General features: G+C 41.9%; 1 long non-coding RNA gene across 1 annotated transcript; it reads right to left on the reverse strand.

The window, feature by feature from the left end:
• Nucleotides 1–3,098: 3,098 nt before the first annotated feature.
• LOC311136903 lies at nt 3,099–12,483 on the reverse strand. The gene is made up of 3 exons (XR_014613899.1): nt 12,454–12,483; nt 6,658–6,892; nt 3,099–5,982 (listed from the first exon to the last, which is right to left on the reverse strand). It is a non-coding gene; the product is annotated as an uncharacterized lncRNA (long non-coding RNA).
• Nucleotides 12,484–12,536: the final 53 nt, after the last annotated feature.

Genomic DNA, 12,536 nt, shown 5'->3' on the forward strand with positions numbered 1-12,536 from the left:
TAGAAAGGAATAGCATTTCTACAAATTCTCCAAATGAAGGCATGATCATTGTTGGGGTGAGGGTTTAGGGTGTATGCTGCAGAGTACGGAGACATGTGCCAATAGTTTTGGACCTGACTGTATGCTGTCGTAGTGGGGCAGCATGCATCACGTGTCTCCATGACCCTGTGGGCTTAACCCTCAATGCTGTTGAGGCCCTATGCTAAAAGAAAAGTAAGTAATATGTCACCACCAACCAATACACTGTGTACAAAACATTAAGAACACCTTTCTAATATTGAGTTACTACCATACCCCATTCAAAGGCACTTCAATATTTTGTCTTGCCCATTCACCCTCTGAATGCCACACATACACAATCCATGTCTCAATTATCTCAAGGCTTATAAATCCTTCTTTAACCTGTCTTCTCCCCTTCATCTACACTGATTGAAGTGGATTTAACCAGTGACCTCAATAAGGGATCATAGCTGTCACCTGGATTCACCTGGTCAGTCTATGTCATGGAAAGAGCAGTTCATAATGTTTTGTGCACTCAGTGTATATGACTTTACAAATGTCAAGTTTATTGAAATTACAGCTTAAATACTCTGTCTTTTTTCAGGTTGTACAACTGATATACAAAGCATTTGACACAACGGTTGTGTAAATATTTTGTGCCAACCAACTTTAAAATGTGTTGTACAACCTGAGCGTGTATGTGGACAATATGTGTTTGTTTTTCAGGTTGAAGTTGCCCTCCATCCAGCCCTCCTCAAGAGTAGGAGTGAGGAGAAGGATATCACGTGTGTGTGTGTATTTACAGGTATGTTATTTCAATATGAACAAATCTAAGGTCAGATGTGTCTTCTACATAAAAAAAATTAATTTCATTGATAGGACCATGGGAAAGGTAGGTCTCCATAAACCATGTTATAAACTGATTGACCTCATAAACCATATAAACAAGTATGTGGGTGTGTGTGTGTGAAAACAGTTAACATACTGTATGAAAAAGTACCTGATTAAATAAAAGCAATTTTATGAAACCCTTGACTAAGACTGTTGAATCCCTGATTGTCAAAATAGCATGAGAAAAACATCTTGTTCCTTTATAGACTGATTGCTTTGTGAGGTTGACCCAACTTTTTGTTGGTGTCTCCATATTCTCAGATAGAGGGACTGGCAAATCTGAATAGATAAGGCCTGACAAAATACTTACTCTATAGCCTGTGGTCTACAACCTGGGGTTTACCAAGGACCTCCAGTATTACTGCCATCACCACAGCAGCCAGATAACTGCCGATGCAAGACTCCAAGCCAAACATACTGCAAGCCAAACATGTTGAATAGCAGGTTTACTCATAGGGTAACAGGCATCACGACTTCCTAATGGATTACAGTGAAAACCTTGTAGACTGACATATGACACTTTTATCCAAAGGTGAATGGCTTTAAACTGCATTTTTCTCATGATGTATAGCAAGTTGTGAACCACTATGTCATATTTCCGAACATGTTTAACCATCATGTGACACCTGTCCTTATTCTCATTACATAAAGGGCTGTGAAAACAATGAACACAATATATTTTGGGATGTAAACCAGAGATATTAATCACTGTTGGTCCATCCTGTTCTGATCTAATGAGATGGATGTCATGGAGGACAGAAACATGTAGCTGTACACCTCACTGAAGAACACTACTGAATTGGGGGTAGGTTGGATATTGTGGTAGTACATTAATTGTTCACAGATTAGGGTTGGCAGGATATTCATAATAATAATAATATGCCATTTAGCAGACGCTTTTATCCAAAGCGACTTACAGTCATGCGTGCATACATTTTTGTGTATGGGTGGTCCTGGGGATCGAACCCACTACCTTGGCGTTACAAGCGCCGTGCTCTACCAGCTGAGCTACAGAGGACCATATTCCATGTCAGACTCATCAATGCCACTTTTCTCAACATCTTAGACCCCAAAGGTTGCCAGGACAAGCTGTTTCTCGTACATACATTAAAATGATGGACAATTAAACAGAGTATTGGGAAAAATAAAGGTGGTGCACAGTTTTTTTTTAATGAGTAGTCTTGAGTGAATAACATAAAATCCCACTTTTGTATGTGAAATAGGTTATGAAAAGTATCAATTTAACGTGACCTTATGGTGAGAGCGAGAGTGACAGATGTAATGATGACGTGAGACGAGACGATTGGATTATTATTTACATCATTCAATTCAAGTGCTTGAAAAAACAACCTCAATATGAATGAAGAAACGATCCATGGAAGGGTGATCCAAAATGGAATGTTAGTTGGTTGTATCTAAATGGTGAAAAACATATGCACATTTGGCTTTGTATTCAGACACCTCTATTTCCTGCTCTTAAGCAAGAGGGCTGAGCTTACATGGTCTTAATAACTTAAATGGATTAAGTTTTGACCAGTTCAAAGCCAGGCTGAAACTCTCCCCCAAAGGAGTCTATCAACAGGATCATATTGCCCTTTCAGGTTAGAATGTGGTTTAAAAACCAAATCAAACTTTATTTGTCACATGCACTGAATACAACAGGTGTAGACCTTACTGTGAAATGCTTACTTACAAGCCCTTAACCAACAATGCAGTCCTCTGTACCTCAATTGGTAGAGCATGGCGCTTGTAACGCCAGGGTAGTGGGTTCGATGCCCGGGACCACCCATACGTAAAAATGTATGCACACATGACTGTAAGTTGCTTTGGATAAAAGCGTCTGCTAAATGGCATATTATATTATTATAAATATTATAAGAAAGAGTTAAGAAAATATTTAACAAATAAACTAAAGTAAAAAATTATTAAAAGTAACACAATAAAATAACAATAATGAGGCTACAGTTGAAGTCGGAAGTTTACATACACTTAGGTTGGAGTCATTAACTCGTTTTTCAACCACTCCACAATTTTCTTGTTAACAAACTATAGTCGGTTAAGACATCTACTTTGTGCATGACACAAGTAATTTTTCCAACAATTGTTTACAGACAGACTATTTCACTTATAATTCACTGTATCACAATTCCAGTGGGTCAGAAGTTTACATACACTAAGTTGACTGTGCCTTTAAACAGCTTGGAAAATTCCAGAAAATGATGTCATGGCTTTAGAAGCTTCTGATAGGCTAATTGACATCATTTGAGTCAATTGGAGGTGTACCTGTGGATTTAGTTCAAGGCCTACCTTCAAACTCAGTGCCTCTTTGCTTGACATCATGGGAAAATCTAAAGAAATCAGCCAAGAAGAATTGTAGACCTCCACAAGTCTGGTTCATCCTTGGGAGCAATTTCCAAATGCCTGAAGGTACCACGTTCATCTGTACAAACAATATACGCAAGTATAAACACCATGGGACCATGCAGCCGTCATACCGCTCAGGAAGGAGACGCGTTCTGTCTCCTAGAGATGAACGAACTTTGGTGCGAAAAGTGCAAATCAATCCCAGAACAACAGCAAAGGACCTTGTGAAGATGCTTGGGGAAACAGGTACAAAAGTATCTATATCCACAGTAAAACGACAACTATATCGACATAACCTGAAAGGCCGCTCAGCAAGGAAGAAGCCACTGCTCCAAAACCGCCATAAAAAAGCCAGACTACAGTTTGCAACTGCACATGGGGACAAAGATCGTTCTTTTTGGAGAAATGTCCTCTGGTCTGATGAAACAAAAATAGAACTGTTTGGCCATAATGACCATCGTTATGTTTGGAGGAAAAAGGGGAGCCTTGCAAGCCGAAGAACACCATCCCAACCGTGAAGCACGGGGTGGCAGCATCATGCTGTGGGGGTGCTTTGCTGCAGGAGGGACTGGTGCACTTCACAAAATAGATGGCACCATGAGGAAGGAAAATTATGTGGATATATTGAAGCAACATCTCAAGATATCAGTCAGGAAGTAAAAGCTTGGTCGCAAATGGGTCTTCCAAATGGACAATGACCCAAAGCATACTTCCAAAGTTGTGGCAAAATGGCTTAAGGACAACAAAGTCAAGGTATTGGAGTGGCCATCACAAAGCCCTGACCTCAATCCTATAGAACATGTGTGGGCAGAACTGAAAAAGCGTGCGCGAGCAAGGAGGCCTACAAACCTGACTCAGTTACACCAGCTCTGTCAGGAGGAATGGGCCAAAATTCACCCAACTTATTGTGGGCGCTTGTGAAAGGCTACCCGAAACATTTGACCAAAGTTAAACAATTTAAAGGCAATGCTACCAAATACTAATTGAGTGTATTCTGACCCACTAGGAATGTGGTGAAAGCTGAAATAAATCATTCTATCTACTATTATTCAGACATTTCACATTCTTAAAATAAAGTGGTGATCCTAACTGACCTAAGACAGGGAATTTTTACTAGAATTAAATGTCAGGAATTGTGAAAAACTGAGTTTAAATGTATTTGGCTAAGGCGTATGTAAACATCCGACTTCAACTGTATATACAGGGGGTACCAGTACCGAGTCAATGTGCGTGGGTACAGGTTAGTCGAGGTAATTTGTACATGTAGGTAGGGGTAAAGTGACTATGCATAGATAATAAACAGTGAGTAGCAGCAGTGTAAAAACAAATGGGGGTGGGGGGGTGTCAATGTAAATAGTCCTGGTGGCCATTTGATGAATTGTTCAGCAGTCTTATGGCTTGGGGGTAGAAGCTGTTAAGGAGCCTTTTGGTCCTAGACTTGGTGCTCCGGTACCGCTTGCCATGCGGTAACAGTCTATTGACTTGGGTGACTGGAGTCTTTGACAATTTTTTGGGCTTTCATCTGACACCGCCTTGTATATAGGTCCTGGATGGCAGGAAGCTTGGCCCCAGTGATGTACTGGGCCGTACGCATTACCCTCTGTAGCGCCTTACTGTCAGATGCCGAGCAGTTGCCATACCAGGCGGTGATGCAACCGGTCAGGATGCTCTCGATGGTGCAGCTGTAGAACTTTTTGAGGATCTGGGGACCCATGCCAAATCTTTTCAGTCTCCTGAGGGGGAAAGGTGTTGTCGTGCCCTCTTCACGACTGTGATGTGTTTGGACCATGATAGTTTGTTGGTGATGTGGACACCAAGGAACTTGAAACTCTCGACCCGCTCCACTACAGCCCCGTCGATGTTAATGGGGGCCTGTTCGGTCCACCTTTTCCTGTAGTCCACGATCAGCTCCTTTGTCTTGCTTACATTGAGGGAGAGGTTGTTGTCCTGGCACCAAACTGCCAGGTCTCTGACCTCCTCCCTATAGGCTGTCTCATCGTTGTCAGTGATCAGGCCTACCACTGTTGTGTCGTCAGCAAACTTAATGATGGTGTTGGAGTCGTGTTTGGCCACACAGTCGTGGGTGAACAGGGAGGACAGGAGTAAATATCAAGGAGTAAAACTGTGCGTTAAATGAGACCTCTGTGGGTTAACTGAGACCTGCCTTGCATGTAAGTCTATCTCTCGTGAGGTGTTAGCTACAATATCTGCTGTACAGAAACTATTCCACAATGGGTGGTACCATATACATATAGTTCTGCAGTAGACTCCTTATGCTATAAAAACACTGGCTGCCAGGCAACATGCATGAGGACCTGTCTGCCTGTCCTCTGATCATGCAGGTAACATCAGTGGATCAATCCTCTATATGTTGTCAAGGGGGAAGGACAATAACAACGGAAAAAAACAGCATGTACTGAAATACAGAGATGAAAAAAATCAGACATTCATTTTTTAAACGCATGAGTAAAAACACTGTCCAAGCTCTGTCCCACTCCCAAACTAATATCACCCAGGAATACACTGGGTACGACACCTCTCCTAATAACTGCCAATAATGTAACAGCCTTTTCATTTCTAACATAATAACCAGTCTCCTGGACCCTAGCGATAGATAGAGAGAAAGAGAGATATAGAGATAGATAGGTGTAGTACCCCTGACACTATAGTCCACACCAGTCTCCTGGCCAACATCACAGTGAGGTGGTAGTCCATCAGATGGAAGTTCTGCAGAGAGATGAGACAACATAAACAGACTGAAGGAATGAGTGTGTGTGTTTGTGTGTATGTGAATTTGCTCACCAGAGAGGTAGAGGGCAGCAGGTGTGTGTGTGTGTGACTACGTGTGTGAGTGTTTGTCTATATTACTAATAACCAGATTTTTCTGACTAACCTAACCTATACTATGTTAGAGAAGATGAGAGAGAATATTCAAAGGCAGGTATCTTACATCACCGGTTCGAACATTGGGCCAGTAACCGAAAGGTCGCCGGTTCTAATCCCCGAGCCGACAAGGTGAAAAATCTGTCTGTGCCCTTGAGCAAGGCACTTTAAAACCCTAATTGCTCATGTAAGTTGCTCTGGATAAGAGTGTCTGCTAAATGACTAAAAATGTCAATGTAAATCACAGTCAGGATGGGAAGGAAGAAGATATGACCGTCTTGTGGTAGTTGCAGACTGATAGTCAACTTCAAAAATGTTCGCTAAAGGGGGTCGGATCAAATAGGCCTACACATTTAATTTCCCATGGAATGAGCCTTGCGTAAATAAGTATGTGTGTATTTGGGGAGGGGAGGGGATGTTAAGCCTGCTTGTTGTAGTACAGTACTGTACCACATCTGTGTGTGTGTGTATGTGTATGTGTCTCTCTCTGTATGTCATCCCCCTTCATCCATTCCTCACCTGTTCCTAGGTCCGTTGCTGAGGCTACCTCCTACCAGTGTCTGTTGGGAGGGCAGAGCAAAGCGGCTCAGCTGCTATCTACTCGGCCATCTCCGGCCCCCGGGCATGGACTGGCACGGGCACCACCTCAACACCCACAATCACTCCTCCACTGCAGGCTCCTCCTGCCTCTGCGCCTAGACCAGCACCCAGAGACCACCACTACCTCACAGCCCGTCCCAACGCAGCCAGGCCTCTGGGGAAATAAGAACAGAAGACAAAATCGTCAATACAACAACAGGCCACTACAGAGAAAGACAGAGAATAAGTCAATAAAGGACAGGGTAATGTTTAGAAGGCACAACACGTAAGAAAACACAGTGAAACAGGAGGTAGAATACTATCTGAACTATCAAATGCATCTTTTTTTTGCAACACATTTTGTTATGGTGTATGCTCTAATGAACACAACCCAGCTTCAATAAAGACGGCATCAACAGGGTTGAGTTCAGATGGATGGCAATGCACACATTGAAGATAGTAGTAGTCTCCCGAGTGGCGCAGTGGTCTAAGGCACTGCATCGCAGTGTTAACTGTGCCACCAGAGATCCTGGTTCGAATCCAGGCTCTGTCGCAGCCGGCCGCGACCGGGAGACCCATGGGGCGGCGCACAATTGGCCCAGCGTCGTCCAGGGTAGGGGAGGGAATGGCCGGCAGGGATGTAGCTCAGTTGATAGAGCATGGCGTTTGCAACGCCAGGGTTGTGGGTTTGATTCCCACGGGGGGCCAGTATAAAAAAATAAAAAAAATAAAAATAAAAAAAATAAAGATCTATTCGCTAACTGTAAGTCGCTCTGGATAAGAGCGTCTGCTAAATGACTAAAATGTAAATGTAAAATGTAGTAGGCCTAATGTAATGAATAGAGATGATATGATTAATTGCTAAACCTACCTGGCAGAGAGAAACATAAGATAATATCTAGACAATTAATTTATATCTGAACTTTAGACAATGTTGTTCTCTACTGAACACAGCCCGGGCACCGAAACACACTTGACAATGACAGAGAGAAAGGTGAGCGGCTACACCCAGATAGAACAAGATAACCAAACCAGGTTATCCCAATCCGTTGGTGTGTTTGTGTGAATGTATTGACAATGGAGGAAGTATATATATATATATACAGTGAGCTCCATAATTCATTGGACAGTGACCATTGTTTTGTTATTTTGGTTCTGTACTCTAGCACTTTGAGTTTGAAAGGATACAATGACAATGAGGGTGAAGTGCAGACTGTCAGCTTTAATTTGAGGGTATTTTCATTCATATCGGATGAACCGTTTACGAATTATAGAAGCTTTTGTACATGGTCCCCCCCATTTTCGGGCATCAAAAATCATTGGACAGTTTAACATAATGTAGAATAAAGTAATCATTGTTAATATTTGGTCGCATATCCTTTGCATGCAATGACTGCTTGAAGTCTGCGATGCATTGACATCACCAGACGCTGGGTATCTTCCCTGGTGATGCTCTGCCAGGCCTGTACTGCAGCCATCTTCAGTTCCTGCTTATTTTGGGGACTTATTGCCTTCAGTTTCCTCTTCAGCATGTAAAATGCATGTTCAATTGGATTCAGATCCGGTGATTGACTCGGCCAGTCAAGGATTTTCCACTTTTTGGCCATCAAAAACCCCTTTGTTGCTCTAGCAGTATGTTTAGGGTCATTGTCTTGTTGCATGATGAAGTGCCGTCCAATGAGTTTGGAGGCATTTGGTTTTATCTGAGCAGATAAAATATTTCTATAGACTTCAGAATTCATTGTTCTACTTCTGTCTGCAGTCACATCATCGATGAAGACAAGTGAGCCTGTTCCACTGGCAGCCATACAGGCCCAAGCCATAACACCCCCTCCACCATGTTTCACGGATGAGGTGGTATGCTTTGGATCATGGGCATTTCTTTTTTTTCTCCACACTTTCCTCTTTCCATCACTCTGGTACATGTTAATCTTTGTCTCATCTGTCCACAATACTTTTTTCCAGAACTCTTGGGGCTCTTTTAGGTGCTTTTTAGCAAACTGTAATCTCGCCTTTCTGTTCTTCAGGCTTATCAGTGGTTTGCATCTTGTAGTGTACCCTCTGTAGTCCTGCTGGTGTAGTCTTCTACGTATGGTAGACTTTGACACATCTACACCTGCATCCAGGAGAGTGTTTTTGATCTGTTGGGCTGTTGTCAGGGGGGTTTTCTTCACCATAGAGAGTATTCTCCGGTCATCCACTACAGTGGTCTTCCTCGGTCTACCGGGTCTTTTGACATAATTGAGTTCACCGGTTGTTTTTTTCTTGTTAATGATGAACCAAACTGTTGACTTGGGCATGGCCAGGGTTTTTGCAATGTTCCTGATTGATTGATTTTCATTTCTGAGCCTTATGACGGCCAGCTTCATTTGCATCGACACTGCTGTCTTCCTCATGTTGTCACACCACAACAACAACCTCCAAAGGCAATAGCAAAGTCTAGAATCAATGCTATTCATCAACAGCTCTCCTGCATTCACTAATGACACAAATGAATACACCTGCCTAACAACACACATCTGTGAAGCCAATTTAACAAATACTTGTAGTACCTTAAAATGGGGGGACCATGTATAAAAGGTGCTATCATTTCTAAACAGTTCATCCGATATATATGAAAATACCCTCAAATTAAAGCTGACAGTCTGCACTTCAGCCTCATTGTCATTGTATCCTTTCAAACTCAAAGTGCTAGAGTACAGAACCAAAATAACAAAAAAAATGTCACTGTCCAATGAATTATGGAGCTCACTGTATATATATAATATAAAACCACTTTTAACACTATTTTCCCTGTTTAACAGCTTAAATATGCGCCATTATTACCCATCTAACTATTTGTAGCTAGCTTAACTTAGGAGAGGGATGACTGACTGACAAGTAATATATATATATATAACGTTATATTTTTAAATAAAAAAGCAAAATCTGAATGCGATGCTCACGAGTTCTGTTCACAAAACGATCAGCTAAACTTAGCTAGCTAGCTGATCGTTTTGTGAACAGAACTCGTGAGCATCGCATTCAGATTTGCTTTTTTTATTTAAAAATGTTGCAATCTAGCTAAGTAGCTATATATCTACCTATACCTATTTCTGATTATCCATTGATCTAATCCATGATGTCTTGACGGCTGTGTCGCAAGCTAAATGCAAAAAACATAAACAAAGGGTTAGGACCAATGAGAGTAGAGCTACCAATATGGCTGCAATGCGTTGGCAGCCATATTAGATTTTCTATCCGGTGATGTCCCTGGAACCACGTTATACCTTTTATGTTGGCTAGCTAAAACGCTAGCTAACATTTTATTTTAGTAAAACGTTGGTAGGTTAGCTTAGCTACATGCTAGCTAGCCTGCTAGTGCTGGCTTGCAAAAGAGTCAAGTTCACCCTAAAAAGTGTAAAAGCATCCACCCTTTGTTTACTTTGGATATTGGGGAAGTCAGTCAGTCATTTCTCTTTCCTTTGAGAAATGATGGTGGTGATGAATTGCATCAGCTAGCTAGCTATAGCATTTTTGAGATTGATTCAATCTCAAAGTTACATTGAACAATCAAAACAGATTGGAGTTTAGCTAATGCAATCAATCTCTGTTTTAAGGATGTTTTCTAAAGTGGCAGGGAAGATAACATACATTTTAATGTGGGCAGCAAAATATCAGGCCCCAACAAAAAAGGCACCAGCAATCATTCAGAGAAGCCAGAGAGAGAGGCTGGGCCCATCCTTCTGAACAGCTGGATCAAGAGGCTGGGCCCCATCCTTCAGAGCAGCTAGAGAGAGAGGATGACAAAGAGACAGTACAGCAGACCCAGCCAGAGACGGTAGCAAGAAAAGAAGCGGTGAAAATGCAAAGTGCCCTGAGTGGAGCTGCTAAATCCATGTTTAAAAATGAGTGGACAGCCAAATGGCCATTTATAAATTAAGGAACCACGAGCATGCATTATTGGTGTTCAATATGTCGGCAGGAGAACACATGTTCTCACCAAGGCATTACAGATGTCATCAGACATTAAGAGCCAGGGCCACCAGGAGAAACAAAAGGTGCTGCAGTCTGCAAGTGACATTGCCTGGTTTTCTGTCCCAGTAGCCGCTTCTGTTGGTGGGTTTTCTACACAAGAAGCCAAAGGTATACATACTATCAGTATAAATCAGGGGGAAAAGTATAGGGCTTAAGACTGTACTGGATAGGCAACACAACAACAAAAAAATACTGAATGTAACATGAACACTTGTAACACTTAAATCTACTACAAATAACCATTTTCTGTTGCAGACAAGGTGGGCAGAGGTTAAGGTGGCCATGTCATTGGTTAAGCACAATGTGCAGCTGGCGGTGGCGGATCACATTTTACATTTCATTTTACATTTTAGTCATTTAGCAGACGCTCTTATCCAGAACGACTTACAGTTAGTGAATACATATTTTTTTATACTGGCCCCCCGTGGGAATCGAACCCACAACCCTGGCATTGCAAACGCCATGCTCTATCAACTGAGCTACATCCCTGCCGGCCATTCCCTCCCCTACACTGGACGACGCTGGGCCAATTGTGCGCCGCCCATGAGTCTCCCGGTCACGGCCGGCTGCGACAGAGCCTGGATTCGAACCAGGGCCTCTGTTCAAGGATTGTTTCACTGATTCCCAGATTGTGCCCGCACAAAGACCACCTGTATAATCAACGAATCTGTCGCACCACACTTTTAAAAAAGAACTGGTGATGAAGATGAAAGACAATCCTTACACGATCATCACGGATGGTCCAACGATTCAGGTAGGCCTATTAAAGCATATGGATATAGTTTCCAAAGTTTGACATCTTGGCCTTTTGTTTATTTTCCCCTCTTGTTTTATATAGTAGGCCATGCACTCAAAAGGAGTGAGTCTTTAAACTGATAAGCCTATATGTTGTCATTGCAGGAAGAGAAAAGATGAACCCACTCACAGTGCATTTATATGACACTAACAGAGGGTGCACAGGTTCCTTGATATGTGCACTACCACTGGGCCGAAGTGCAGCACAGGTGAAGTTATCTACCAGAAGATAGATAGGGCTTGCAGGAGAACAACATACCATGGGACCTGTTAAAAGGTGCTATGAATTCCATCGCGTCCAGAATGTTAAAGGAAAATCCAAACATCTATGTCCTTGCATGGCGCTGTCACATCATCCACAACACTGCCAAAAAGGCTGGACAGGGTTTTTTGGAGGTGTGTAGTGCATTTAGTAGATTTATGTATGCTTTGAATTACTTAAATGTAGTCTAATTCCAAGCAAGAAAATGTATCATGGAATGATTTAATGAAAATGTTTGATTACAAGTTATATATTTTGCAGGTGTCTGGAGTTGATGTTGAGGACCTAGTCGTGAATGTTGGATATTGGTTTAAAGGAAGCACCAACAGGAATGGTTACCGGACATGTAAACATTTTAACCACGTCTATTTTCGTAGTTGTTGAAATACCCAACAGAATACATTTAAAAACAAAAAAATCCGAAAATGGTGGTGGAAATGTGTTTATTAAGACCGTAAAGATTTGAAAAAAGTTAGCTAGGCGTAGGACGGTCCTTACTGTCTTTCAGATGGCTGGCTACTGTTAGCTAGATTTTAAGATTTAGTTGAAAGAAGTCTTGTAAATCGAATTGACAACTAGTACAGAACACGTTTTCGTACTTAGCTTATCCTCGGAATATGCTAGAAATGTATTTTTTTTCGAAAAAGCTAGCTTATACTCACACAACGATGAGGCGAAATTTCGAATCTCACGGTTGTGAAAGTGGGAACAAATATTTGGTTCCTGATGCCGTAGTTCTTGTACC

The sequence above is a fragment of the Coregonus lavaretus genome (genome assembly GCF_964263955.1).
Source record: "Coregonus lavaretus genome assembly, chromosome: 11".
Taxonomy (NCBI): Eukaryota; Metazoa; Chordata; class Actinopteri; order Salmoniformes; family Salmonidae; genus Coregonus; species Coregonus lavaretus.